The 27,796-nt window shown below is 51.3% G+C and overlaps 1 protein-coding gene across 1 annotated transcript in view; it reads left to right on the forward strand.

Moving 5' to 3' along the window:
* Positions 1-27,796, forward strand: part of MYT1L (myelin transcription factor 1 like) — a 435,752-nt gene that overhangs the window by 255,541 nt on the left and 152,415 nt on the right. The window contains exon 5 of the mRNA XM_034659976.1: positions 15,803-15,959. The gene's annotated coding sequence lies outside the window, so the exon portion shown is untranslated. The remainder of the gene's footprint in view (positions 1-15,802; positions 15,960-27,796) is intronic.

Below are 27,796 nucleotides of genomic sequence, written 5' to 3' on the forward strand. Positions count from 1 at the left end.
TCTATTTCCAGGGAGATTTTTCCGAATTAACAAAACTCTACGTCAGTATACTCCTGAGGAAGCTGCGCCTCTCGGCCCTGCAGAATTTCTGAGGGTGCACGTGCAGCTTACCAAATACGTTCCTAAGAAAGCTAAAAATAAAGTATCTTAAAGACTTACACGTTTTAAAATTATAGGTAAGCAAACTGCTTTCTCTTGTCCGTTTTGTCTCTCTTTAGCATCTATGCTAGCAGCTGTCAAGTAGACATTCGATTCGTGTTTACGGAATAAAACAATACCTGGGTGCGTGAGAGAAGGGGTGATGGGTAAGGATGGAACACTTCGTACACAAAGTGTATATCTGTACACTTCAAAACATGCTAAATGGTACATTAGCCAATTGTTATACCTGGCACTCCACTGGATTATAATTTGTTCTTGTGAACCATTGTCTTACAAGGAAAGAAATGATGAGCTCAAATTATGAAATATGCAAATAAACATGGTGAGGTGTTAGCTAGAACAATTCAATCATGGCGAAGGTGCATGTGGTCATTTTTGTATCATCTCAGACATAAAAATACATATTTGGTCAATATACAGACACAATTGACAAATGCCAACAATTTTCTAAATTACATGCAAATTCTTCAGTTAGCAATTTTGAAGATAATGTTAGATTTCTTTTTAATGAAATAGGACCTGTATTATTTTATGCATACAAACAAAATTCCAATTCAAATCATACCAAGCATGGAAGGCTATTTCAGTGAAGCTATCGTGTGTGTGTGTGTGGACGCAGGCGCGTTTGTGTCAGTCAGTGGTGTAACGTACTAGTCACTTGAGCCTGAAGCAGGAGCGACTGCCTTGTATAATTGTATGTCAAGATGACTCACCCTCTATGTTTGGCATATGTAGAACAGAGTACTTACTCCGAGATATTGAACACCTAGAAGCTCTTTCTTAAACTCCAGAATATTAGTTGGAAAGAACTTTAAGGAGCATCCTTTCTAGTGTTCCATTTTACAGAGAGGGAAACGGAAGCTCCCGGAGGCTTGTTGAAAAACCCATTAATCACCCTCCTGTCAGAGCACTTCCCTGACACTTCAAGCTCTACTTTTCTGGCTCGGCTGCCCCTCTTCCATGTCCCTTGAACACGGGTTAGTGGACGGTTTGGTTCCAGTCTCTCCCATGAGTCTGTGGCACCTGGCAGTTTTAAGGGTTTTGTCCTGCATCCTTGTAGCTGGGCCTGGGCCTGCCACTCATGGGGGATTCCTAGTAAAAACCATGGAACCAAAGAAAGGTTTCCTTAACAAACTCAAGCCTAGGAACCATGTCTCCCGACAGTCTGATCTTTATGTGACAAGAGCAACATTTGCAGCCGCGAAACTCACTCTCACTATATACCAAGTATGTCTTTTTTTCTTTTTAAAGATTTTATTTATTTGAGAGACAGAGAGAGAGCAGAGGCAGAGGGAGAGGGAGAAGCAGACTCCCTGCAGAGCAGGGAGCCCAATGTGGGGCTCAATCCCAGGACCCTGAGATGGTGAACTGAGCCGAAGGCAGACGCTTCTCTGACTGAGCCACCCAGGAGTCCCTACCAAGTATATGTTGAATTAAAAAGCAATTCTCTGAGGTGTAGAATGGGGTGAAATCTGCCATTTCAGGGGTGCTGCCGGACCTTCCTTTTCTCCTGCTCTTTGCACCTGCCCGGATTTACAGCCTCCCCCTCTATCTGCAGTCCCAGCCGTCAGAATGATTTGACCTGCAGGGGACCAGTCCTGTAGAGTGGGCTTCCATTCTGCCCCATGACTCTTCATCCCACTGCTGGAGCATGAAGCCCACCGTCCTGACTGGCACCCTACCCCTCGTGTCTCAGGCTCACTCGCCCAACGGAGCCAAGCAGTGTGCCAGGCTCACCACTGTGCCAGACCTGGGTGCTCACACTTACACTTTGAGAGTAAGCTCCGTGTTTACGTGATGAGTATGGCAAGACACAAATCAGAAGCTCACTGGCTGGCATTGCAATACATTATTAGGAAAGCATTTTCTTACATAACCCGGTATTAGGACCCCAAACATGATAGAAATTCAGTTCTACAAGATGATGAGATTGGCTATGAGGAATCATCCGAGCAAAACCAGTAACACCACTACTACGCTCTTCGGCTTTCACATTTGCTCTTCAGAACTAAAAGCAGTTCTAAATGAGTCGTCTTACCTGCTGAGTATCCAGAGTCTTCTCTGTAGGAGCCTTCTGGGCATTGACACCATCTCCAATCCTGAGCCTGGCGTGCAAGGTTGGTCTTAACCATCCCCGTTTCCCAGATCTGGCAGGAAGTCTCAGAGACGTCACCTAACTGGGTCCCCATCACAGAGTTAACAGAAGGAGGCTCTCGGTTGACGAGTTTGAACCCGTTGCTGGTTTCACCACCTTGAGCCAGCCCCAAGACAGCGTTGGCTGGTTATTATTTTGCATTTTCCTGTGTATTACATTCTTTCTTCATTTGTACTTCTAATGTAGTGATATAACCAACTCAAATTTTAAAGCTCCTTTTTGTGTATAATCTAAACAGTGTTATTGTACGAGTTGGCTTATTTCGCACAAGTCCAGTTAGTGTGTCCTCCGTATTAACACAGTAGTGTTTCGTTCCTTGTCATGTGACTGCTGCACTTGGCACCGGCCACGTTTCCCTTCAAGGGACCTTTTGGTAATTTGCTCATCACAATATAGAACCACCCCAACAGATGCCTGAGTCCCAGGAAGGTTTACACCGCTTTAGGCTACAACAAAGACCTGGTGTTACGTATACCTAGTGTTGCTAAGCTGAACGGAGTGAGACCACACTGTTTCAACTCCAGCTGGGGGCTAGCTACCTATGTGGCACAGCTCTGCCTGTCCAACGTCCCAAGGCTCCAGATGCAGGCGGACACCTTCCTGCCCCATGCAGGTGCCTTACCTCGTGCTGAGTGCACACCCATGAACCGTCTCGGATGGATTTGGAGATTTACCTCCCATCCAATCTCCTTCCACCCCCCTTTCCTGGAGACAGTGAGGGTAGTTGGCATGTGTGGTGGTATAGACATGCTGCGCTTCTCTGTCTCCCACTGGCTCTTTGTTCTCTGCTGTGCTGGTCATGACCACTCACACTCAGTGAACAGCACTCATGATCCCAGAGTAACCCCACAGAGGCTGACTCTGCCGCTGCCAGGGTGACAGGGGAACTGGTTCCCTAACACCCACCACTGCTGGCACTGCGGGGTTGGCCACCAGCAGAGCTGGGACGCCATTCAGGAACGTTCTACCAGGAAGCACCATGAGGGTGGCTGTGAGCAAGGGCGGTCAACACCACCTCCCCAGAGCACACCGGCGAGGACCCAGAGGGCCCCTGCACCTCCTGGCCTCAGGAGCCAGGCGACGGCAGGCATCACTGATCAGCAGGTGTCCAGCTGTGGCTCTGCCACAGGAAGAGAAAACCAACCTCCGGGACCAGCCCCAGGAAGCCACAAGCCCAGAGAAACTGCTTTCTCACGAGGGCACTGAGCTTTCCAGTGGGTGCTGGGAGTGTCCCGGTCGGGACCCCTCAGGCTTATCTAAGGGTCTCTCGGCCCATTGCCTCCGTCTGCTGCCCTCGTGCCACATTCTCTGAGCCTCCTCCCCACCCCTCTAGGACAGGCAGGCCCTCCAGACACCCGCCAGACCCTCCTCAGACCCTTGTCGGGGAAAACAGCGGAGACACATGTGACCTAACGTCACACCAGTAGAGCCTCGACAAACGTTTCTTCAAAGTGGCAGGGACCGTGTCTGGTGGGACAGCGAGACCCCGGCCATACTCTCCTTGCCGTGTTGAAGCTGGAAATTGAACAGTAAGCACCTAGCACGGAGCACAGCTCATCGTGGTGCTGGTAAGCCTCTCCTAAAAGCAATCAGGGTAAATGGATGCAGGACGCGTGCTGCCTGCTGCTGGAAAGCCCTGTAAGACTGGCTCTGCCTCTGCTTTGGTGCTTCTTGCTGAGGCTCTGCCTGCCTTCATCCTAATCAGACATGTAATTGTTTCAGATTTTTGTTTTGCTTCATGTATCTTGTTCTGAATATTGGGTTTGAATATAATTGCCATAGGTCACACTACCTTTTTAAAAAATGTATCCAGTGCAGGTTTGGGAGCTGCGGGTGACAGGAATGTTCCATGTAAATGTATGCAAATGTATGCTAATACCCCTGAAGCCCCTAGGTGAGTGTGGAGGCTGTCACATCCTCCCAGGTCAGGGCACCAGGGAGCCTGCGTTCCCTGCACACACAGGACAACTGGAGCACATTTATTTCCCTGTTGAAAACAACCTGATAGCTTTTCTCAGAAGAACTCAAAATTCCCGCAGACTATTCCAGTTGACAAGGAAAATTGCATTGGTGATCTTCCAAGTTATCTGTGTCTTTTTTATATAAAAACCAGTCTAGATGTTTCTTACATGCGCTGGTTTTTTAAGTAAATACTGTTGTGCACTCTTGTGTGTGAAGCACTTTGCCGGGTAAACACAAGGCGCCCTCTGGTCCCGGGATCTTGTCGTTTGGGAACCAGGTGGATCCTCAGGTGGGGAGGGGGATGTGTGACTCTGTCAGCCTCGGGGGACCACGCCAGGATTCTGAGCATCCGCAACCCGTGCTCGGCTGTGCTCTGAGAAGCCCGGGGTTTCCAGAAGCACGGTAGCCGACTTGGGGAACAAGTGAGCACCACCCTAGGGGACCCCGTGCCTGGCACCTGTGGGACCCTGCACATGGCACCCAACGTCACCCAGGCTTCTGAGCTTCCGCCATCCATGGACAGTGTCGGTTCCCATAGAAAATTTTAAAAGTGAAAAATTTCCCGAATGGAAAACCACCAAGTTCCCAGGACAGCCGCCGTTGTGGGCACCACAGAGGGAACCGCAGCCGAAGCTGGTGAGGCAGCCGGCGCAGACACAGGCCTGACTCGGCAGCGCTGCTGGGAACAGGAAGCTGGAGGCCACGTCGGAGCAGAGCTGCAAGAGCTCCAGTCTTGCACCGGAAGAGATCTTGCGGGGGAAACGTAGAGCTAAGGGCGGTTTTCTGCGAGGAGAGGTGGCAGGAGGCAGTGCTGACTGGGGGTCACAGGCCCGAAGTGGAGTCACAGGTGGTCGGTTGGCAGGAGGAGTCCAAGTCTGGGGCATCACCGGGTGTCTGGGTGGGGCAATGGGGCCGACACCCGAAATTCAGGAGAAGAGCTGATAGAAAGACAGGCTTGGAGGTAAGCTTTATGCATTGTTCAGTTAGAAACACAAGCTAGATGTATGCAGTGCGTGAGAATTGCCAAGACTCAGGCACAGAATCAAGCCTGAAACTGGGGAGAGGGAGCAGCTTGAGAATCAGGAGGAGACGGCGCCAGCCGCAGGAGGGAGGGCAGGGGCGGCCAGAGGACCAGGCGTGCTGTCCCCGCACGGGATCTGGAGGACGCTTGTTGTAAGAGTAGGGGCAGGAAGTAGACACAACATGTTAATTTTTAGTTTGTCGTCAGGAGGAAAAACTTCAAAATTATGTGAAATTGGCATTTGCTTTGAGGGAGGTATTTCAAAATCAATGTAAAATATCTTCTCAGAAGAGAGTCCAAGTTTTCCAGATAGAAGGAAAGCAAGCTGGCCAGAACATACTCACCCTGAATGTTCGCTTTCATTAACAGAGTTTACAATCAGGCAATTCCGAAAGTATGGAAGGCAGCGAATCCTTTCTGATCTTATCACTGCTTTATGTCTGTGTTCAAAGGAAGATCTGCCCTCAGGAAATGCATTCCGTGTTGATTTTAACGCCTGTGGCTGAAAGAGTGCCTTACCTCAGGGTCTGGACGATTCTCTGGGTGGGAGAGGAGATGTCGGAGCCTGAGTCTCCCAGGAGGACGCCCGTCCGCACGGGCGGCCTGTGTGGGTTCTGTCCCAGCCGGTCCTTGGCAGTCGCCGGGCCTGAGACAGAGAACAAGGCGGCCACACGCCTGGTCCTCCCCAGATCAGGGAGCTGGAAAGGGCAGGACTGGCCTCTGCTGGTTCCCTCCCTTCCACAGCCTGGGGTGGCGAGCAGCGCCTTCTGCTTGCTGGACTGGTGAGACACATGACAGACCATCCACACAGGTTCTTGATGGAGTTTGGCGGAGCCCGGGACACTCCAGGCAGCATCCAGGCAGCCCTGGCTGAGATCCCTCCCTTTCTTTCCACGGTCATTGCGTGCACAGCCAGGAAGTGCACAGACCTGGTCGGGAGGCGGGCTGAGCTTCCCTCTAAGCGTGGCAGCTGGCATCCAGCGCCTGGAGCCCCCAGAGTGCCCAGCCCAGGCCACAGAAACACCTGGGACCTCTGCCCCAGGCCCGCAGGCCCCTCCCTTCTCCGCCTCCCCTCTCCCAGCCCTGCGACTGGTACCTTGTCCGCGACCGCAGGCGGCGGGCTCACTTTCTGCTCTGCTAACCCGTGACCGTGACTTGAATCCCGTGCTCGCTTCCTCTGTCCTTCCTTCAGATACTCAAGGACTTACCACAGGGGTCATGACAGCTGAGCACTGCCTGATTTATCTGCCCTTTGGGCTCCAAGGGCGGCAATACTGATTCTCCTTCGGGTTGCGAGGAAGGCTTCGACGGACGTACAAGGAAGTATGAGAAAAAGTATGAACAGTGATATTCCAAATAGTCACCATTCGTATCTCACATCCCATTTTTCACAGACAACTGGACAGTTAATTTCTCTTCCCACGTGAAGAGAAAAGGGCAGTTTGACATTTGCCTAAAATGGCCCTCAGCCTGCAAGGCTGAACCCGGGTGGCTGGCCTCAGCTGCGGCATGTGGCCATGACCTTTGACCTTCAGTGTCATCCAAAGGAAGAGGCCCCCACAGAGGCCTTCTGTCTGTGGCTTTGAAATGAGCTGTGGTCCGGGAGGAGGACACCAGGCCATGATGGCAAATGATCCCCCCCCCGCCTGGGTCAGGGAGCCCCTAAGAGAGGACAGATGGACAGGGAGGGGGGTTGTGCATTTGCTGGGGCTGTGGGGGGGGCTTTCCACAGCAGACACTCCCAGGCCCACAGTCTGCAGGATGCAAGCCCACGTTCAAGGTCAGGCTGTGCGGGGGCTGATTCTTCAGAGCCCGAGAAGGGAATTCTGCTGCAGCCTCTCTCCCACTGCCGGGGTTTGCTGGGGACCTTTGGTGTCCCTGGGCTTGTAGATGCATCACCGACCTCTGAGTGACAGTCAGAGAGCGTCCTCCGCACCTCTGCGTCTGTCCAAATGCCTCCTTTTGCTAAGAACGCCAGGAACACTGGGTTAAGGTGTGCACGCCTCATTTGAACTTACTGTATCTGCAGTGACCCTATTTCCAGATAAGGTCGCATTCTGAAGGCCTGGGTCTTAGGACTTCCAACGTGAGATTTTGAGAGGCCTAATTCAACCCGTCACAATTAGGTTTAGTGAAATGTATTTACAGGAATGTTGATAACACGCCTTTGATCAGGCAGGACGCTAATCCGACAAGGATCATGATCTTGGACGCTGTTGCTTTTCTAAATAGTGGGGAAATCGCCCAGTTGCGAGTCCTGTCAGGGAACCCTGGATGGGAAGGACTTTGGATGCACCAACCCCTGTGTGCGTGCTGTCGGTTCTCAGCAGTAGTAACCCTTTAAGATGACACGCCCCTGTCACTTTGGTCACACGTGGGTGGGTGATCATCGTCCATCACATTTAACCAACTTGGCCATGTCAAGCTTGCGGGCTGAGAAATGATATTTTTGGATGGATAAGTAAGGACAAAGGTTGACCTTATACATCAACATATTGTACATCATTCTGACCCCAGAGAAGTTCTAACAGATTCACAAGAGGAAATGAAAGATTGAAATCTCTCTCGTGTTCCATCGTCTTATACCTGGTCGAATTTGTGACTCTTTTTATTTAAAAACCATTCAAAATTACTGCTATGGAGCTCTGAATCTGACAAAGAAAATCTATCTCATGAAATAAAGGGCATTTAAATTGCTACGAGGTGTTACTCAGCACCTGAGAGCTTACACTGTTCATCCGAGCGCTCCCTGGGCGGGACAGGTGCCCCTCCCCTTTTGGAGGGCAAGAATCCCATTCTGTCCCTGCAAACAGCCTCCTAGGACTTAGAGGGACTATAGATGTGTGCCGAGGGCTCCCGTGGCAAGGTGAGGCCCGAGGTGCCCCATGTTCTGAGGCTGTTGAACCTCCATGCAGCGATCCAGGCCAATGTGCTTTGGTGAAGCCAGGGCTCTGCCAGGAGAGCTCACGTGTGCATACTTGGCCCCGGGGTGGGGAGCCCGGGCGGGGGAGCCTGAGTTGTGCCGCTTAGACCCGGAGTGTCTCTGCATCTGAGACTCACTGTAGTGGTCCTCTCTCTGCACAGACATGCGGTCTCGGTCCTGGTGGGGCTCCGTGTACCTACAGTTCAGTACATGTCCCTGTCCCCTCCAAGTGCCTCAGTCTGCAGGCTCCCAGGCAGTGAGAGCCTTTCTGGTTTCCAGAGAACATATACGACTGGGCTTCAGGGGCCTGTTTAAAAATTATTTGGATGACGTGGCCCCGCTACTTAAAGCCCTTTGAAAACCTGCCAGTCTCAGAGTTAAACCGAGAGCTCCTTCTGTGGCAGCGAGACCCCGTAAGCTCTTCCCCCGGCCTTCGCGTGTCCCTTTACCTAAACCTCTTTCACCCCTGGGCCTGTGCACTTGCTGCTTCCTTGGTCTGGAAATGCCCTCGCTGCTTCTCACTGGGCCATCTGTCTCCTCCTTCTGCTGGGAACCCAAGCATCCCCACGTTGGAGGAGCCAGAGTCCCGGTCATCTGCGGGAGCCCCTCCCGGGCTGCCCAGGTCCTGCCGGCCTCTTCCTTCTTCAGTGCTCACCCCTGGCTCCCGTTTGTCCGTCTCCCCTCGGCCTCTGTCTGTCCTGGTCCCCGCGTTCGTCCAGCAGGGGCAGGGCTGCACGCGGGGCTCTCTGTAGGAGGAGTCTCCGTCTCAGAGGGCCATGGCCCCGGGGCCATGTGGACCCTGGACCTGCAGTCTCTGGGGCAGGCTCCCCCTGCACAACCATCACAGATCGACACGAGCATCTGGTGGTCAGGAGGGTTAGGGGCAAATCCCGGAGTCAGTCCTTTTCCTTCGGGTAGGAAAGGCCCTCCCAGATGCGGCGTAAAGAGTCAAGGTTTTGCAAGACCAGACTGAGGAGGAGAGCTCCTCACGTCCAGCCCTTGGTTTGTAAGCAAAGCTGAAAGACCCAAGACAAAGTGGGGAGGACGGTTTGCTGCATGTGCAGCAGGAAGAGGACAGATATCCAGGGTCCATGCAGACCACAGAATCCAGGAGGTAAAGGATACAATCAGTGAATCAGAGAGAGAACTCAGTAAGTTCAGATGCAGGGACTGTGAGCCTGAGTGCATGAGGAGGAGACACACGGGAATGTGTATCAGAGCATGTTTGCTTCGTGAAAACAGGAAGCAATCTGGATTTACATCAAGGTATTGGGTAGTTCCGTAAGTCGTGTATAACCGTGTTATGAAATGATAACCAGTTACAAAATCTGAACCTCAGTTCACTACGTGCACATGGGCATGTTTCCAACTTTGACTGAACAGAAGAAGTTCCTAGAAGAATATGTAAAATATAATAGCGTTTGTGTTTGGAAATGAAGTAATTCTGTCCTTACACATGGGGCAGAGCTGACGGTGTGCGTGCTTGCGTGTGCCTGCGCTCCGCTGGGTATCACAGCAACAGCACGGACAAACGAGACTGGGAAATGCGCTTGCCACCAAAAACAGGAATGGGCAGGAGCTCCAGCCCACAGGTGCTTGGGTGTGACAAGGACGCCTTCGTCTTTGCACCGAGAATGTATTCAAGTCTCATTGTACAGCAGCGGACGGGGGCCAGGACCCCTGGGCTTGGAGACCAAACCCGTCCTCTTGTCTGCCTGACCTTGGGCATGTTCCTTGACCTTGCCTAAGTTCCCCAAATTAATTCCTTTGCTGAGAAATGTCGATAATGAAGTCAGCATCTGACATCGGATTAAAGTTAGTTGCTATTTCTAACCCAGGTCAAAACCCATGCTTTGCACCTGTCTAACCTACAAATCAGCTGCTCAGCCTAGGGCTAGCCACCACCCCTAAGCCAGGGTAGACGCGTCAAAAGCAGGCCCACCCAGAAGGTGTCCTCTGTCTGGAACTCAGACCCTCCCTTGCAAAACAAAGTGCAGACAGCCTGGGGAAAACGTATACCTCTTCCCTGCCTGTGTTCAAACCTTGGGCTCCTCTTGGGCGTGGGGTGTGATCTCTGAGTCAAAGCGTAGGTGAACAGGAGAGTTCAGGCTCTGGAAGATTCCCTGCTCTGGACTCACTCTACGAATTCAGGGCTCGAAGGACAAATAATGGCTCATTAGCTTTGCATTGCTATACAACACATACCCTATAATAAGAAGCGTAAGGCAGGAAGGTGTGGATCAGATGAGATGCCCCGGAGACCTACTGTGACCCCAGTGTTAGGGCTTTTCTTGTACATAAAACCAAAACTGAGTACCTATCCTGTCCCAAGTCTTTCTGCCCCATATTGAAGTGTGACATCACCCCCGTCCCAGCCCAGCAGTGACCACACATGGCTGGGGACTCGGTTTGGTCTAATTCCTGTCTCCTGCCAAAATTCATTTCTCATCAGTGGGGAATTGAATAGAACAAAGCACAAACCTCCAAAATCATCATTAGTATTTTGAAGGGAGTCGGCCTGGTTCATGAGAAATATCCTTTGTCCTCAGAATTTAGTGTTTGGGAATATGTATTTACGGTTTGGGGGCCGTGTTGAGAATAACGGCGTTGTCCTCACCACTAATAGGTTAGGGGTGCAGCGTGATTAGTAGAGAAAGTTTGAGCTGGAACATACATATTCCAGAGACCCCACCCCACTGTCACAGGCATATCGACATTTGGATTTCTTTCTTGCCTGTATTTGTCCATGTTTATTATGGGTTTTGGCCGTTAGCATATTATACTTACAATTTTCCATCCCAGTATTTGTTTTCAGAATACATCATAAGCACTTGAAACACTGCCACGAAGTTTTCCTAGCTACTGTGTCACCTGGGGAAGAAGGGCTCCGCTCTATCCCGTGTGCTCCCTGCAGTGACCAATGACCAAGGGGCAGGAAGTACGATCCCCTCCTTAGAGAGGGAGCCGGGCACTCAGAGCACTTGGTCATCAGACCAGGGGACTGGCTGGCAGCTGATCAGGCCCGAACTCAAGTCTGCTGGCATTCATACCGGCAAGTGGACATATTGTAAGTCGCATCGCCTCCGCTGCTGTGGGCCACGTCAGTGGTTTTCCATCTTCTACTGTCCCGAATAACGTGTGCCAAGCTCAGGAGGTGGCAAGGGATTGGCGGAGAGAGGCCGGGCTGTGTCAGGGCCTCCCTGTGCTGTGGGAAGGTGGAGGCAGGCCCCCTAAGGGCACCCAGGCTGAGTCCCCAGAGCCTAGGACTAAAGCAGCAGCCCTCTCCCTTCTCATCCCTGTGACGTGACTCCCGCAAAGCCCAGGTGACCCAGCCTCTGCTCCTTGCTGCTCGAAGCGAGTGCGGCACAGCTGTTGCTGGTCCTTTGGACTCAATTATTAGCAAGGTTTTAATATCACCTCCTTTAAATTGTAATTTAAGCAGATAGATGCATTTTAATTGCCATCTGTGTAGTGAACTCCATACCAAGAAAATGAGGGTCTGCTTTAATTAGGTGGAACCTGGCTGATGTATGTCAGACGCTACGGCTGAGATCGGTGAGATGCGGAGTCGGACGCAGGGATGCACAGGACGGTCGGTCCTACGAGGCTTCTGTTTTCCTGTCGTGTAAACAAATACAGATGTGCACGTACATAGACCTGGCTGTATGTGTATGCATATGGAGACACAGCCATGCATACGCGTGGGCTCCACTTTGCTTTTCTTATGCAGCAGGTCAGCTTCTTTCATTGATCGGAAATATTATTTTTTCTTTGATAGTCTTTTAAATTCTGCCTCCACCTGTGTTTCCCTGATTCCTCTGGAAGCTGCCTCACCCACCAGCAGCTGCAGAGAGCGGGGCTAGAGGGGCATGGGATTCCTGCTGGTTTCTGGAGAGGAGTTGCCCCTGGAGGGAGGAGCACAGGATTCTGGCACCTGTAGGAACTCCAGAGTCGGAGTCCCCTGGAGCCTGTGCTGGTCTCGAAGGGCAGGACCAGGCTGCTTCCCCCTCACCTATCCTACCCTATAGTTACCCTGTGACCCCCGTGTGTCCTCCCTAATGAGGTCCTTCACTTTGCTGAGCTCCACCCAAGTTACAAGCAGGAATGCCAGAGAGTTCCTCTCTTCCTCCTCCTCCCTCCCTCCCTTTTCTCCCTCCCTCCCTCTCATCTCCCTTCTCCTTCCCTCTCACCTCCCTCCATCTCTCTTTCCCTCCCTCCTCCCCTTCCTCCTTCACCCATTCCACCTTCAATCAAATATTAACACAGTGCTCTTTATAGGTCATGGTGTGTGAGATATTAGTGACACAGTGATGAGGCATTGTCTCTAATTTCTTGCAAAGACAATCACCAAAATAAATGTAAATGTATAACTGTGATAAAAGCTAACGTTGGCATATAAAATTCTTGAAATTTTAAAATGCAATTGAAGAACCCAAAGATAAATTTGAAGAAATCTCCCAGAAGATAGAGAAAACAGAAAAAGAGATGAAAAAAAAAATACAAAAGCAAAGCTGGATGAAGGGCAAATGTAGACAAGACAAATGCATTTGGGAGAAATCCTCCCCTCCCCCGCCAAAAAGAATAGTGAAGAAATAAATAAAGAGGAAGAAATTAACAAGGAGGGAAGAAAGTTCTCGGGGTGAGTGGGCTTGGGGCTGTGCAGACGCTCCAAGCTCTGACAGAGTCCCCGCGGGCCTCTGGCGGGTGGACGCTGTGTCGGCCTCTGGCCTCCATGGTCTCAGGGCATGACCTACATTGGAAGGACATGCCCAACAGTGAAGGGCGTTCCCCAAGGCCTCACTGGGGCTGAGCATCGACAGACAAGGGGCACAGTCCAGGCGGGGACTGTTCTTGCTGCCCTCAGGCCTCCAGGGCAGGCATGCAGCACCCTGTGGCTGCTCGGTGAGCACTAAATGCCTCTTTCCTTTCTAGCCCTCCATTCAGACACTGTGAATGCACATTTTTCTAAAGCAAATAAACAGAAATAAATTAGGTCTGAGACCTTGATTTACTGAAATAAATTTTCCAGAGGGAATTTCTGCCACTTTGAATGTTTTTAAGAAGAAAAAAAAAAAGCCAGATTCTAAGAAGAAGGAGGGACTCCAGTGCCAAATCCTCACTGCCAGCTGGGCCTGGGCTGGCCTGTCCGTGTCCTGGGCGCAGAGGGAGCTCTGGGCCTGTGCAGTGAATTCCGTCCCTAGCACAGGAAGCCGCCTCCTGACTGCATCATGTGAAGATGCGGCTTTCCTGCAGACGACCGCTCCGTCCCACTACCGTTCCCATTCTCCCATTTGTGCTGTGACAGGCCATTGTCTGACGCGGTTTCCTGGTGAACGAAACACAAAACCCACAGACGAAGAGGCTGCAGGTTCATGTGACAGCGGCGTAGATAGGAAGCTCAGGTTCAGGTTAATTGATGCTAAGAACATGAGTTGAACCATAATTAAGAGTTTGCTTGTCGCTCATTAATATATAATTTAATTGTTGAATTTTTAAATATTATGAACTATTTAAGTGTGTATTTCTTGATGATATTACCAACATTCAGTTGATTATTCGCTGTTTGCAAAATGCTTCTTTTACAACTACAATTTAATAAAAGAATTTATTTTAAAAAGGCAACATCTGCCTATGTCACAGTATTAAAACTGAACATGTTGTCAATGCCTTGTTTTAATTTTTGCTGTAGTCGATAATGTTGTGCTTTTCCTCAATTATTGGGGTTTCTCTTTTCTTTATTTTTAGTACATTTAATGATGGCCTTGGGGTTTCTATTTTACCCAGACACAATGGTTTTTCCTTTTTTCTTTATACCAAAAATAAATTATTTTTTCGCATATTTAAGATGCGACTACATTGACCCTAACTCCTGTCTGTTGTTTCTTTCATTTTTCCCTGAATTCGTGTAGGAACATCTCAGCCATCTTGCTTTATACTGACTCACTCGAGTCTAGCAGAACACTGAAGAGCACGCCCTCAGTAACATCGGCTGAATTAAAGGCTTTCATGTGAGGGAGGCAGGATTCGCTACATCTAGCTCTGTTGCTGTTCGCAACATCATGGTCGTAAATGAGAAGCTGAAACTCAGAAATATTATGCAGGTGTCTAAGTAAGCGTGATGGCGAGTGTAGTGACAGGAACGTATAAACATACTACCACTGACGAGCGCTTACAGCACCCTAGACCCCTTCTGTGTATTCCTGAATGAAACAGCGAGCTCAGGTCACGAGCTGATAACTGGAAATGATTTAGCAACCCACGTCAGCCTGCTTTCAGATCTCTGAGCCGTTAAACATTGGACTGATTGGCTGAGTCACTTGTGTAACCTAATCCAGTCACGAAATTCCCCTGCACAGTTGAGTGGGAGTTCGGTCTTTCTTGTTCCTAGTTTTCCTTCCTTCTTCCCTTCCTCCCTTCTGTCTTTCCCTCCCTCCTTCCCTCCTTCCTTCCATCTCTTCATTCCTCCCTTCCTCCCTTCCTCCCTTCCTCTCTTCCTCTCCTCCTTCCTTCCCTCCTTCCCTCCTTCCTTCCTCTCTTCCTCCCTTCCTCTCTTCCTCTCCTCCTTCCTTCCCTCCTTCCCTCCTTCCCTTCCTTCCTCTCTTCCCTCCTTCCCTCCTTCCTTCCTTTTTTTCTTTTATTTTGTCATCTGAGTCAACAAATCCGTACTGAGTGGCCGCTGGGCACAGGCAGCTAAGACACAGAAGCATGTGGAATTGTCTGAGCGCCCGAGTGACATGCCTTCTGGGGGCTTGCACCAGAAGACTGATGGCAAGCTCATAGTAAAGTTTCAGGGAAATTATTAAACCCCAAGGAGGAGGTGGGGAAAAGTTCTCTTGTTTTAAGTGGCAAAGTTGAAAATGACAACTTCTTTCTCTTTCTGGGACTTCATGATTTCAAATCTTCTGTGGTCTGTATCCTTGTGCTCTTGGCAGGACACATGTTCAAACACTTACTCACTGCCTGTGTGGGTGAAGTCATTCCTTGGGAAGATGAAGTCTACCCGGAAAGCATTTACAGCTCAGTTCCCAAGGGTCAACAGAGGCAGACAGAGCCGGCTGGTTGCCAGAGGACAGGAAGGGATTGTGGAGTTCTGAGGAAAATGGCCCCCATTACCCCCTTTGTTTCTTAATTAACTCAACTACCCAGTCGCCTGCTGTTCAAACAGAGCAAGTCGATGTAATTGTTTCTTGCTAGAAGTGTTACGTGGCAGTCTGTTGAGCTGGTTAACTGAATTGTCAGTGTTACCTTGTAATCCTGCAAGGGCGCCTGGAGAGATTCTGGCCCAGAGAATAGGAGTTCTAGAACCTTCTCAGGTCCAGCAGACGGTCTCAGACTGCAGAGCCCACTCCGCAGACGGGGCTGGTCTCTGACGGCACCACCTGCGCAAGTCCTGGGGAGACCCTTCGTCAGAGCCAAAGCAGAGGCCCCAAGTCTGCGAGAACAGGAACCCTTGTCCAAGGAAAGGACAGACAACACTTGGTCCCTTGTGGCCGCCGCAGGGTCCCCGTCCACTGCCACCACCTCTCCTCACATGCTGGTGCAATCATAGGCACTTTATGCTGTGGTTCGTGTTTTGCAGATGGAGAAATGGAGGCACAGGGAAATTAAGTGACTTCGCCTCAGTCCCAAGCTGGGGAGGACCAGGAAGAGAACATAGAAGGACCCTGACTCCGGGCCCGTGTCCTGCCCACGGAGCCACGCTGCCTCCCTTCCTAGGAGAGAAGACGCCCCACAAGGTACAGCGTGGCCCCTTCACTCTGGTGGCGTGTGGTCTGCACCAGGCAGGACAGCCTGTCCACACCGTGTGAATTTGCCCTGGGTGGCGTGCAGTCCACAGTGGGTGGGACAGCCGTGCACACTGCTGACCAGGGTTAGTCATGGCCTAGACTATTACTGTCAGTAAAACGTTCTCCTTCCAGGACAGGAGCTCTCATCCCTCCTCAACCCCCTGCTTTCCCTCACCCGCCGTCTTCCCTGCATCTGGCCTCAGAGTGTGTCTGCTCATTCCTCTGGCTGCCCCCATCGCCTGCCTCTTCTCCTGTCCACTGCCTCTCCCCCTCTGACGGGCAGATCCACCCTATCCTGGGATTGACAAAAGAAAGAGAGACGCTTTCTTTACCCCCCAGAAGCTCTTACCTCGTGTCTGTCCTTCCGGCGCCTCCCCTCCCTCGCTGCCTGTCTCCCAGAGTCTTTAGAAAGCAGGCTGCTGCCCCAGCTCTCCAGAAACTCCTCTCTCAGATCCCACACTGACCTCATGAGCACCTACTCCAGACGTGCTGGGGTGCAAGGGGTTTCAAGCACCAAGCAGGCCCACATCCCAGCATCCGTCGACAGAACTTCCGTGGACAGACCCCAGCAAGGTGGTGTTGCCCACGTTCGTCCACTCCCCAGGGGTGTTGAAGTCAGGACCAATGGACTGCACTCAAGGCTCCCCTCAAAACCCTGTGGTCACAACTAAGCGTGCCTTCCTCCCCCACATACCCCTTCTAGAACTTTCTCTCTTGCTTTCTGTCACATGCTGTTTCTTTAGGTTCTGTCCCATCGCTTGGATAGTCCCGTCATCTTCGGTCACTCCATGATATCCCATGCCTGCCCTCTGAGAGCCCAGGACATGGGCGTGGGTCTCATCAGGTGACAAGAGTTGTCCCCTTGAGGAGGAACCCTGACCCGCACATGGGTGCCTGACAGTGACAGCCTAGTGAGAGCAAAAAGACAGCAGCCACACAGCTGAGGTCAGGATTTGGTGGGGGCCAGCACTGCCCCCATGTGTGCAGAGCGGGTGTCACACACTTTAACGCTCTTCTGGGTTTTACGAGCTGGCATGCCCACCTGGCCCCCAGTGGGAACACTGTCCTGTCTGTATCCTTTCTAGGAAACTGAGGCTCAGGGAGCAAATAGACACAGTAAGTGGGAAAAGCTGCACTTCGTGCATAAGATTCCAAGCCCAGCTCCCTCTCCCTAAAATTCATGAGAGTCTCCCATTGAATTTCTGAAACATTTTAATTTTTGAACGTTTCCTGTGGAATTTTGTGGTTCATCTCCTGAACACAGACACACCACACACATAGACATAAGCTTCTCTAATTCTTCTTTATTGTTTTAGCTTTGTTCTCTCCTTAAAAAAATGAGTAAAACGAAATTTTTTTTAGATAATCTGGACTTGAAAAGTACAAACTTCCCATTATACAATAAATAAGTCACAAGGATGAGAAGTACAGCATAGGGAATATTGTCGCAAGGATAGTAACTTCCTGTGGCAACAGATGGTGACTGGTTACCACGTGAGCCTTTCATAACCTGTATGAATGTCGGGTCACTACGTTCTGCACCCGAGATGGATATGGTTTTGTACGTTGAGTATACTTCGACTTAAAAAGAAAAACTGGCTTAAAAGTTATAAACTAGAAAACCACTAGGATAATTTGAAATACAAATGGACCATTCTATTAATATTTCTCTAGGTCAAAACATATTTGAATCTTTGAATTTTATTTTTTGTACCACTTTATCAAAATTTAGGTTGGGGGAAGTGAAGGTGGGAAATGCTGAATATAAGTCAAATGGAGTGTCAGAGTAGACGTAGATGTGCTTATGAATATAGAACATTAGTTACTACTTATTAAAAGCTGTTCTTTGGTCACATGTGTGGGTTTTATATCCATCTAAAGGACAGGTGTGGTCTCTCATTGCACTGCTGCCTGAGGGGTGCGTGGGGCTGGGCAGGCGTTCGCTAGAGAAGGAGCTGTGCTTGTTGGCCAGTTCGCACACACGGCACGGGGATGTGGAGTGGACCTCCGCGTGAGGCTGCCCACACCAGCCTGGAGGAGGACAGGCCACTGAGGTGGGGACTCAGCTGCACCCCCAGAGGGCCCAGGAGGACCAGGGCCACTGGCATGAGGGCGGGGAGCCTCCGGGAAACCACAACCACATGCTAGAGCCCAGCAGCTCTTTCTAAGCGACTGGTTGGGTCACCTACATTTTTTTTACAGATATGGGGGAAATACCACCAGCAAAGGGAAAAAGAGGTGGGAGAAAATACTCCCACCAGATAAGATAGGCACAGAGATTATTAACACCTTCGGTGTGCAAGGATCTATTGCAAATCCATGGGAACATTTTAAAAATAGGCAAAGGGTGAGAATAAGGATTTCCCAGAAGGAAGAATGCGAGAGGCCCCGGTGTAAGGAGGCCCCCGTGTGAGGAGGTGCTGGACCTCGTCAGTGGTCGGGGAAGGAGACCGCGAGCAATGATGAGATACGTTATTTCACTCAGCCAAGATGAGGCTCCTGTGGTCCATTGTTGATCAGCACTTAGAAAAATAGGGATAATCACACTCGCTAAAAAGTGCAGGGATTTGTACATCTTCCAGAAGTACTGAAAATATCTTCTTAGAAAATTATGTATGGAAATACACGCAAAGATCTGTGTGACATTCATTGCACTTCCTTTTATAGCGGAGTAAAACAATTACATGAAATAAAACAACCTAAATGTCCATTAGCGGGGGAACTTACAGGGATTGCTGGATAAATTGTAGGACACACGTTCTGGGAAATATGACGCATCCATCCAAAACAGTGAGTCGAACCCATGGCCGTGGCCTGGAGAGATGGCTGTGACTTTTCATAAGTGAAAGTAGTAACTTACAGAGGTTTGTGTAGCACGGGGTCTGCGTTTGTAAACAGCCGACATACCAAGGGGGCGTGCTCTGTGTGTTCGTGATGCTTGAGGAGCAGAGAAAGCGCGAGCCTGGATGCGGAGCTGGCTGGAGGAGGAAAGGCTCGGGGCTGCTCTGTCCCCACCGCACAGCTGACGCATTCCTGTGTTCTTCCTTCTGACTGATTTCCGACCAGTAATGTAGGAGAAACAGGAAAGAGCGGCCGACACTGCTGTTACCGACGCGAGGGAGGGAGTCACAGGGAAGCATCGTGGGTTCTCAAGCCAGCGACTCCATGATGGCAATGGGATGATGGCGTCACTGCAGGCGGTGCAACGGAGAAGGTCCAGCACCTACAAGACCATCCCCGGCACTCAGCCCGAGCAGCCAGGGTTTGAACTCGTGCCACACCCCAGACGGTGGAAGGGCGTGGCGGTGAAGACCAGAACATGATGAATGATGTGACAGAGGAACAGAGAAAAGACGAAAGTCAAATGTGATTTTAAGTTTTCCAACTGAAGGGACGACCACGTCATTTATTCAGTGGATCACAGTGGAGACCGATCCTGGGATGTGACAAGATCCCTCCTCTCAAGAGCTTGCCACACAGCAAGGAAAATGTTGTACTTTCAGGCAGACCCGCCAATGACTGCTAGAGAGCCCCACGCAACGCTGAGGTGGAGAGCGGCTAGGAGGAGGGACACGGCGNACAAGGACAGGGAGGAGACGCGGCGGCTCGGGAACCTGTGTGGGAAGGAGAGACTAATGCAGCTCTCAGATGGATCTGCTGTGAATGGCGGTGCGGTGGAGGCCGCTGCACGTGCAGTCCAGGCTTCCCTGAGGCTTCAGTCAGACACTCTGGTGGGAGTGCCTGGCAGGTGCGTGCTCAGGGGTGTGGCCCGGGGACAGAGCCCTGCGGGAGCCAGGCAGTCCGGAGACCGCGGCTGGGGGGAAGCAAGCAACAGCATTCACTGCTTTCTGAGGGATGAGAATCGGTGAGACGTTGGGGCTCTAGGACACAGTCACTGGTGACCTTCAGTGAGTCACCCAGCAGGGTGCACATGCCTGAAAGGTCTCTGTTAGCACAGTTTGGTGGCAAAGGAAGGAGACAGGTGGCAATTGCTAAAGGTCAACAGAGTCAAAGGGCAGAGGGGGCCCGAACTGAACAGAAAGCAGAACAGCCAAGTGAGAGGAGCAGACGGAACATTCTAGAAAGGGTGCGGTACAGGACAAGCCCCCAGGAGTTGTCTCCTAGGGACATGGTCTCCAACACAGGGGATGGTGGGAGGCAATGTCATTGACAGTGTGGCCCAGGGCTGGGAATGGGCCTGAATCCCAGCCCTGGTGTCTATCCTGGACAGCTGACATTGGCCTGGCTCTCTGAGCCTCTGTGAGTCCTGGCCTTTGCCATCCACCAGCCATGCTGGCTGCTACAGAAAGGAGCCACAGGACACACGGAGTGCGTGTGGCACAGCACCGGCCTACGGTCAGGATGTGGGAGCCACCAGAAAGGTCTTGAAGGCAGACTTCTTTCCAGGAGGCTGGCTGCACGGGGGTCAGATCAGAGGCAGACACCAGGCAGGCGTGAGTGATGGCAATGTGGGCCTCCTGACAGGAGGACCAGGCTGGCTAGGTCTATGGCAGCCATGCAGTCCCTCCATGGAGCTGCTGCTCTTCCCCACCCAGACCCTGAGCAGCATGTGGAAGGAACACGGCGACCGTCATGCTCTGCCTGAGATGCAGCCTTGGACGCCTGGCGCCCTAGACTTCATCTGAACCAAGCACGGCATGCTCGGCAGACTGGACGACACCTGGCCCTTCACACTAATGCTCTTCAGTTACGTAGAATGAGTTTTCCCAGAACACTGGCAAAGCCATTTTCTCCTTCAATTTCCCAACGTGCCCAGGCCCCACGTGGGTGCTATGCCCCACGCAGTTACAGAGACTGGGATCCGCCTGGGTTAACGCCGTGTCCCAGGTTGTGCAGCTGCAGGAGGTGAAGGAAGGCCCCAGGGCCCAAGCCTGCCCACAGCCTTAGCACCACGTGGTAGCGTTTGCATCTTGGCTCTTGGTCTTGTATTACAAGCTTTTATTTGTGTGTCTGTCTTCCCAGCAATTTGCCAATTATTGAAGGGTCTTTTATTTACAAGAAACGGCAGGTACAGAGAAGACCCAGGAAATAAAGTTCTTGCTCTCAAAAACCACCGGCTGGTCTGTAAGTAGTTTGTGAGTCTGAAACAGCCGCCATACAGGAGTGAGGGGCACTACCGTGTGTCACGAGGAGGCCACCGCGAGCTCCTGCAACGGGGCTCGCCTTCTCCACAGCCCACAGTAGCGACGGGACAGGAGGGGACAGGACCGGAGGGGCCCTGGTACTTCCCCTCGACCGGCTGCGACCCGGCGGGAAACTGACGTGATAGGCGCCCCCCAGGCTGAGATTGATGGCTTTCATTTCAGATCGTCCTTGTCTGAAGAAGCACCAACTACAAGTCACTAAAATGACCCACCACCTATCTTTTTTTAAAATGCATTCCCTACTTAACATTTGTGAACAGCCCCTTCCTTTGTAGGAATATTCCCTTCTAGAAAGTGTTTCACCTTTTTTTTTTTTACTCCTTTTCTTTGATCTGTAGAACTTCTTTCCATATTTCCAAGAAGGTTTGGCCAACATTCACCTGACTTTTAAGGGAACTGTGATATCTCTGTTTAGCACAACGTGGCCAGTAGTTGTCAAGCAACCATTCTGGGCCACATGCCACGCAAGGGGCAAAGGAACACGAGGATGGATATTGCACATTTTCATCCCAGGTCACCTGCAGTGTCCTGACAGGCCCCGGTCTCCCCTGCCCACCTCTCCTAGAGCCCTGAGAGCCCGGAGAGCCAGGCTGGTGTGGGATACACCATTTCCCAGCTTCTCGGAAGACACTTCCAACTGTTCTCCTGCCTTGTCTACGAACTAGAGGGGTCTCAAGCCCTGTTGAAAACGGTGAGCTGGATTGGGGGAGATCATCGAGAGTCCTACACACACACACTTTTTAGGTTTTGTAAATATGACGGAGCTCATGGCCCCGGGAGTCATTACGGAGACTACTCCGGAGCTGTGCACCATTGCACTGGTCCTGACACTCAGAGGCCACGGAAGTGTTGCTGTTAGGAAAGGTGATTGCAAACAGAGAGCACAACACCCACCCTGCATCACCAGCGACGTGTGTGCCCAGAACTTGGATATCGTGAGCATCCTTGCTCTCCACACCTTTGGGGAAATGCACCACACCTGGGAAATGGAGGAAGGAAGCCTTTTTCGAGCACTAGGCACCGTGCCTGGTTCTCCATGGAATCATTTTATTCGAGCCTCTTGGCTGCTCAGGGAGATAAGTAGGAGCTTCACCGAGGAGAGAACCACAGTCCACAGACGGGACTCTGCCCGGCCTCTCACAGTTAGTAAATGTGGAGCCGGCTGTCACACCTGCCTCTGAGACGCATGTCCACGGTGACGAGCGGGGAACCACTGCTGACACAGAAGGCCCTGACGTGGCCAGTGCTTCCATCCGGGCCACTGGCAGGCTTCAGGGACTGCGCTCCCTGTCTGCGGCAGGAGAGGCAGACCCACAGGCGTTCAGAAGCCCTCATTGCCACATGTGCCCTCCCGACCCACCTGCCCAGTTCAGGCCCTGCCGTGTGGTGGCACTGGGAGGCTCAGGTGGTGCCAGGGTCCGGAGGGGAGGACAGAAGCCAAAACAAGCATGCAAAGACAGGTTGTGATTCCTTTGAAGGCTACCACCAAGTCTCTGCACACTTGTTAGTAGTAACTTGAGGGAAAAAAAGGGGGAAATTAAAGAAAAATGACTCCAAGAAGAGGGATGGAGAGAAAATTGAATTATTAAACATGGAGCAAAAGTTCCTGGGCCTGAGACCCAGCCAGCTGCTGGAGAAGCTGGTGCAGGGTAAAGCTCAGCAGCCACAGGCAGCCACCGGCCCCCTCCACGGCCCGCGGGAGGCTCTGCCCATGGCCTGGTCTTGAGAGCCAGGATGGCCAGGGCACTCTCTGGAATTCCATGAGATCCCACCATGTCCATGACTCTTCCAAGCCCTGGGACTGAGATGCTCTACCTTGCTTCTTCAAACTCGGGTATCCTCAAGGGCAGGGGGTGCCGGGCAGGAGCAGGAGAGCTGGGCGGCACACGCCCAGGGCGCACACCCCACCCAGCCCTGCACAGTGGAGCTGCAGCAGCAGATAGAACCAGCACATGCCTGATGGTGGGCCATGTCATAGCAGGGGACGGGCTGAAAGAGGCTGTCAGGCGGTGGTGGCTGCTGCGTGGGAACGCTGCCTCTCTAGCCAGCTGTGCAGTGTCTCCAGATCCTCCTTTTTTCCCAGAAAAATCAGAAATCCAGATTTGGATATAAAGTCTCCAGGTTTTTAGCTATTAGCTCGATGTGTTAAGCACTGAGGGCATAGCAGAACAGTTCTGGGGCCAGATACTGACTCTCAGGCCATGAGACTCGTGAACCCCTCCCTGAAACCTGACTCTTGGTGTTTTCCTTCCAGAACCTGCTGGCAGGATAAAGTGACCCAGCAATAATCAGAAACACGCTCAAATTCCGCAAATCCTGTCTTCAACTCAGATGCGGGTTTCTAGTCTTACTTCTTCATTTGGGGCCAAAAGGGCAATAGTTACTATACCAAAAAGTAGTTTGGTATTTGGAGGGCACCTGATTTGACATTTCAGCTAATGTTCTGGAAAGAGGCACCCTCCCCGCTCGGCTATTCCGTACTTGAAAGTAAAGACCAGGCTGTGACTGTAAACACAACAGTGAAATATGAAAAAAGCTTTGGCTATGGGCCGTTAGCTTGGACTGTGAGCTCGCAGAGCTGGGCGGCAGCTCCCACTCTCCCTGGGGCCCCCAGCACCCACGGCCCGCGGGCCGAGACGCACTCTGCACAGCAGACTCCCTCTGCCCAGCCTGCCCCTCTGTACCACCCCTCAGGGCTGTCAGGCCTCAACACCGTTGTCATACACGATATAAACTGAGAAGCAGATTTTTTATGGATATAAAATTGCCAGGTCACCCAAATATGAGTGAAATCAAACAGGAGTTATTTGTTAAAAGCCGCTGCCTTTATCTCCCTGGAGTCACCTTGAAGCCTTTGAAATTTGGGTTTGTTTCAAATGCTCCATTAGGCCTCCCGGTCCCCACGTGGTTGTGAGGAAGCATCCTGGGGCCAAGGACACCCAGGGCTCCTGACAAGCCGGCCCCCCACCCTCGGAGGTTGTAAAAGTCTTCCCAGAGGGGGCACCTGGGTGGCTCAGTCGTTACGCGTCTGCCTTCGGCTCAGGTCATGATCCCAGGGTCTTGGGATTGAGCCCCGCCTCGGGCTCCCTTCTCCACTGGGAGCCTGCTTCTCCCTCTCCCACTACCCCTGCCTGTGTTCCCTCTCTCACTGGCTGTCTCTCTCTCTGAAAATAAATAGATAAAATCTTAAAAAAATAAATAAAATAAAAGTCTTCCCAGAGCTTTCAGCTTCTTGCTGATAAGAAGTCCAGCGAGCGTGCACACAGACCTCTGGTGGACGTGGCGCCACCCCCCCACACACACCCTGCACGCTTGCAGAGAAGCAGAGACGTCTTCTGCCTGTGGGGGGCAGATATTTCTCTGCTCAGCACTTTATTTGTATTACAGAAGTTTTAAAATTATAATCAAATTATTAATAAATGGTTATTAAGCAACGGAACTGGCCAAGCAAAGCATTAGCTCCCTGTAATTCCTCCTTCATTCATTAATTCACTCCTTTTACCAAAATACATAGCTGCCTGCTGTAAGCCTGTGAACCTTACTGCCACGTGTCCGCGTGCCTCAGGATACAATCTGCTCTTTCTCGCCAATCTTCTTTGCTTTCGGAGGGCTGGGGGTGGAGTGAACTCCGTTAGGCTGTTCTCTCGCCTCTGTCAAGCTGAACCCTGTACCCCCAACACATGGGCAGGTCTTGGAGTGAAGAGATGAGGTTCATCCACGAGGCTCAGGGGTCAGCACTGAGCCCTCTGGTGCAGACACCTTAATTCACAACATCCCCGGCACGCTGCTCCCAAAATTACTGTGTCAGGATGACACATTTCCCCACAAGGGCTCCTGTTATGGACCATGTTTATTGCCAGCCGTCAGTGCAATGATTGTTAGTTTCTTAGGGTGATGCTTAGGATTGTTGCATTACTTCTATTTTTTATTTTTAAAGATTTATTTGGTTTAGAGAAGAGAGAACAAGCAAGAGCGGGGGAGGGGCACAGGGCAAGGGAGAGACCATCTCAAGCAGACTCCCCACTGATCATGGTCAGGACCCTGACATCAGGACCTGAGCCAAGACCAAGAGTTGGACACTCAAAGACTGTGCCACCCAGGAGCCCCTGTTGCATTATTTTTAAAGTGTTAAGTCCCAAACTAGGTGCAGAAGTGGATTGAGGGTTTGACCTGTGCTGCCTAGGAGGACTTCCTTCCAGGGTTCCCTGATAATACTGGACCCGTGTGTCACCCCAGTGTGACAGTTCTGAGCCCTGAGAGCAAGCACGCATCCCACATTAACAAGGCTGCTCCCATTTTGGCGGTCCCATCTCCGTGTGCCGGAAAAGTCCCCAGATGTCCCAGAAATTCCAGTAATTTGGCTTTAAAGCCTTGCCTCCCAGACTGCTTTGTCCTTCGAGGAGACGGCATGAATGTTATTTGTCAGGCCGCAAATCCATACTTTTTCTTTTGAAAACATGGCTCTCCCCCCCATAGCCCTCAAGCCGCGCCCCCCTCCGTGGCCAGGGTGTGCCCAGCGTGTGGTAGTGAGGAGTGTCCCAGAGTTCCCTCAAGACCAGAGCAAAACACAGACCCTTGTAGACTCACTGGCTTGCCCCCAGGCTCCACGGATTCCCACATCACAGCTGAATGTCCGCGCCAGCTGCGGGCACTCAGAACTCCCATCTGGGGAACCACTAGTGGGGACAGGAGTCCAAGGACAGTATGGCACTTCACTTGATATTATGCATGAACTGTCTACCTTTTTAGGACCTGGTGACAGGGAATCCACAGACAAAGTGAGGACGCTGCTTCCCTGCTCCGTTCCCATGATGGTCACGTTTTACGGAGCCATGTTTTTGTAATGACTTTCTGAATTTTAGTATGCCACCTACTTAAACTTACTGACAAATTCACAACATAATTAGCCCCCAAATCTTCTCATTCAAATGAACTTCAGATATGCTCGTTTCTATCACATCTTGCGTTCCACCCAAGGGCGACAAGTGCGTGACGTGGGTCCCGCGGAAGTGGGCTCCCTTCTGGGTCACCGTGCCACACTCAGGGCAGTGGGCCTGGGCAGAGGGGGCTTAGCTGAATCTGCATTTTCTCCTTTGCCCACATAATTCCTGTTTGTCATTTCCTCTCTCTCGCCCCTGCTGGCGCCAAGCTTACGCTAACCACGCACGCATATGGAAGGCGATGGGGTGACGAGGCTGCCGGGCTGGGGTCTGGCCTCCTGCTGAGGGTGTTCTCACTGGTTACCAGTCCTCACTGAGAAAGGTTAGGAAGGAAAAGTAGGAGCAGACAAGCCACGGCTTTTCCACGTGTTTTATCTGCCTCGTCTGCCCTCATTTCCATCCTGCGAGGTCGGAGACCTATAACACTCAACCAGCCACAAACCATGACACATGACCCGTCCACCTCTCCTAACTTTGCGACTTCTTAACAATATACCGTTTTGTCACTTAATGTAAGTGGGCAGATATCCTGCAATTTAATATATTTTCGGTACATTTCACTACAATATATATTTCACTAAAAATCAGAACACTGTCGTATTGGGGAAAATGATTTTTAATTGCTATAGTACTCATTCTAAACGCAGTTCAAGGATGACAACATATAGGGTCTGATTCTTGCCAATCTCGACAAAAGGGTTTTATGAGCCAAAACTTCCCTGAGTCTGGGTGGGGACATGGAGGCAGCGGTGTCCGTCGTGAGAGGGTGGACATGTAGGGCCAGGCCTCGGTGACCCAGGGGACAGAGTTCTCGGGAAAAAACATGGGCATGCAGTTTGACCTGTGTTCTTGGTTTGGCCGGGCGCTCTGGCTTCTCTTCATTCTTCCTCGCCCAGACCTGCATGGGAGCCACACCACTTAGTAAACGCACTTCAGCTCCTGCCCATGCGCAGCCCCGTCCTGATGGTGCTAATGAGCAGTGAAAGGACCCGATGCTGAACAGCAGGAGGTGAAAGATAGGGTCTGGCTAATTGACAAAATGGGTAATTGCTTCCTGAATAATTGAGGGGCAGCTCTGGGGGAAAGAGCTCGGGGCTCAGCTGTGTCCAGTCCGAGCTCTGCACGAGGGAGGCCCTGTCGCTCCCACCCTGGTCCCACTGGAAGGCGCAGCCTGTGTGCAGAGTGCAGGGTGGTGGTCAGCGGGCTGCCGCAGAGCTGGGACTCCCAGCGCCCCTCCCCGGGGCTCGCAGCCGGAAAGCAGCCTCCAAGAGCTGATGGAACTTCAACGAACGAATGAGTGTTTGATGTAGTTGGTATTCTGTAATCCTCATGAGGGCTCAACCTGAAGAAAGTATGCACTTTGTGGGGTGAACAGAGGGAAGATTATGAACTTAGTCCTGATTCCAAGTGTCAAGTTTACATATCATAAAATAATTAGGTCGCTCTCTCTTCAATAAGTCAGTTTTATAGCTTTTGTGGGTCCTAAAGTAAATTTCTTCCATTTGAGACTTTTCTTTAAGTACAAAACCATTTACGGGTCCTAAAAAACAGTCTCCTTATTCTAAATATAAGCACTGGACTTTAAAGTGAAAGCATTCATGCTAAGATAGGCTTGACGGGCGTGTTTGCTGCGTGTGGGTTACCGGGGAGAAGCGGTCAGCCCCCGAGCCATGACAGCAGG

The sequence above is a fragment of the Ailuropoda melanoleuca genome, chromosome 4 (assembly GCF_002007445.2).
Source record: "Ailuropoda melanoleuca isolate Jingjing chromosome 4, ASM200744v2, whole genome shotgun sequence".
In the NCBI taxonomy this organism is placed as follows: domain Eukaryota; kingdom Metazoa; phylum Chordata; class Mammalia; order Carnivora; family Ursidae; genus Ailuropoda; species Ailuropoda melanoleuca.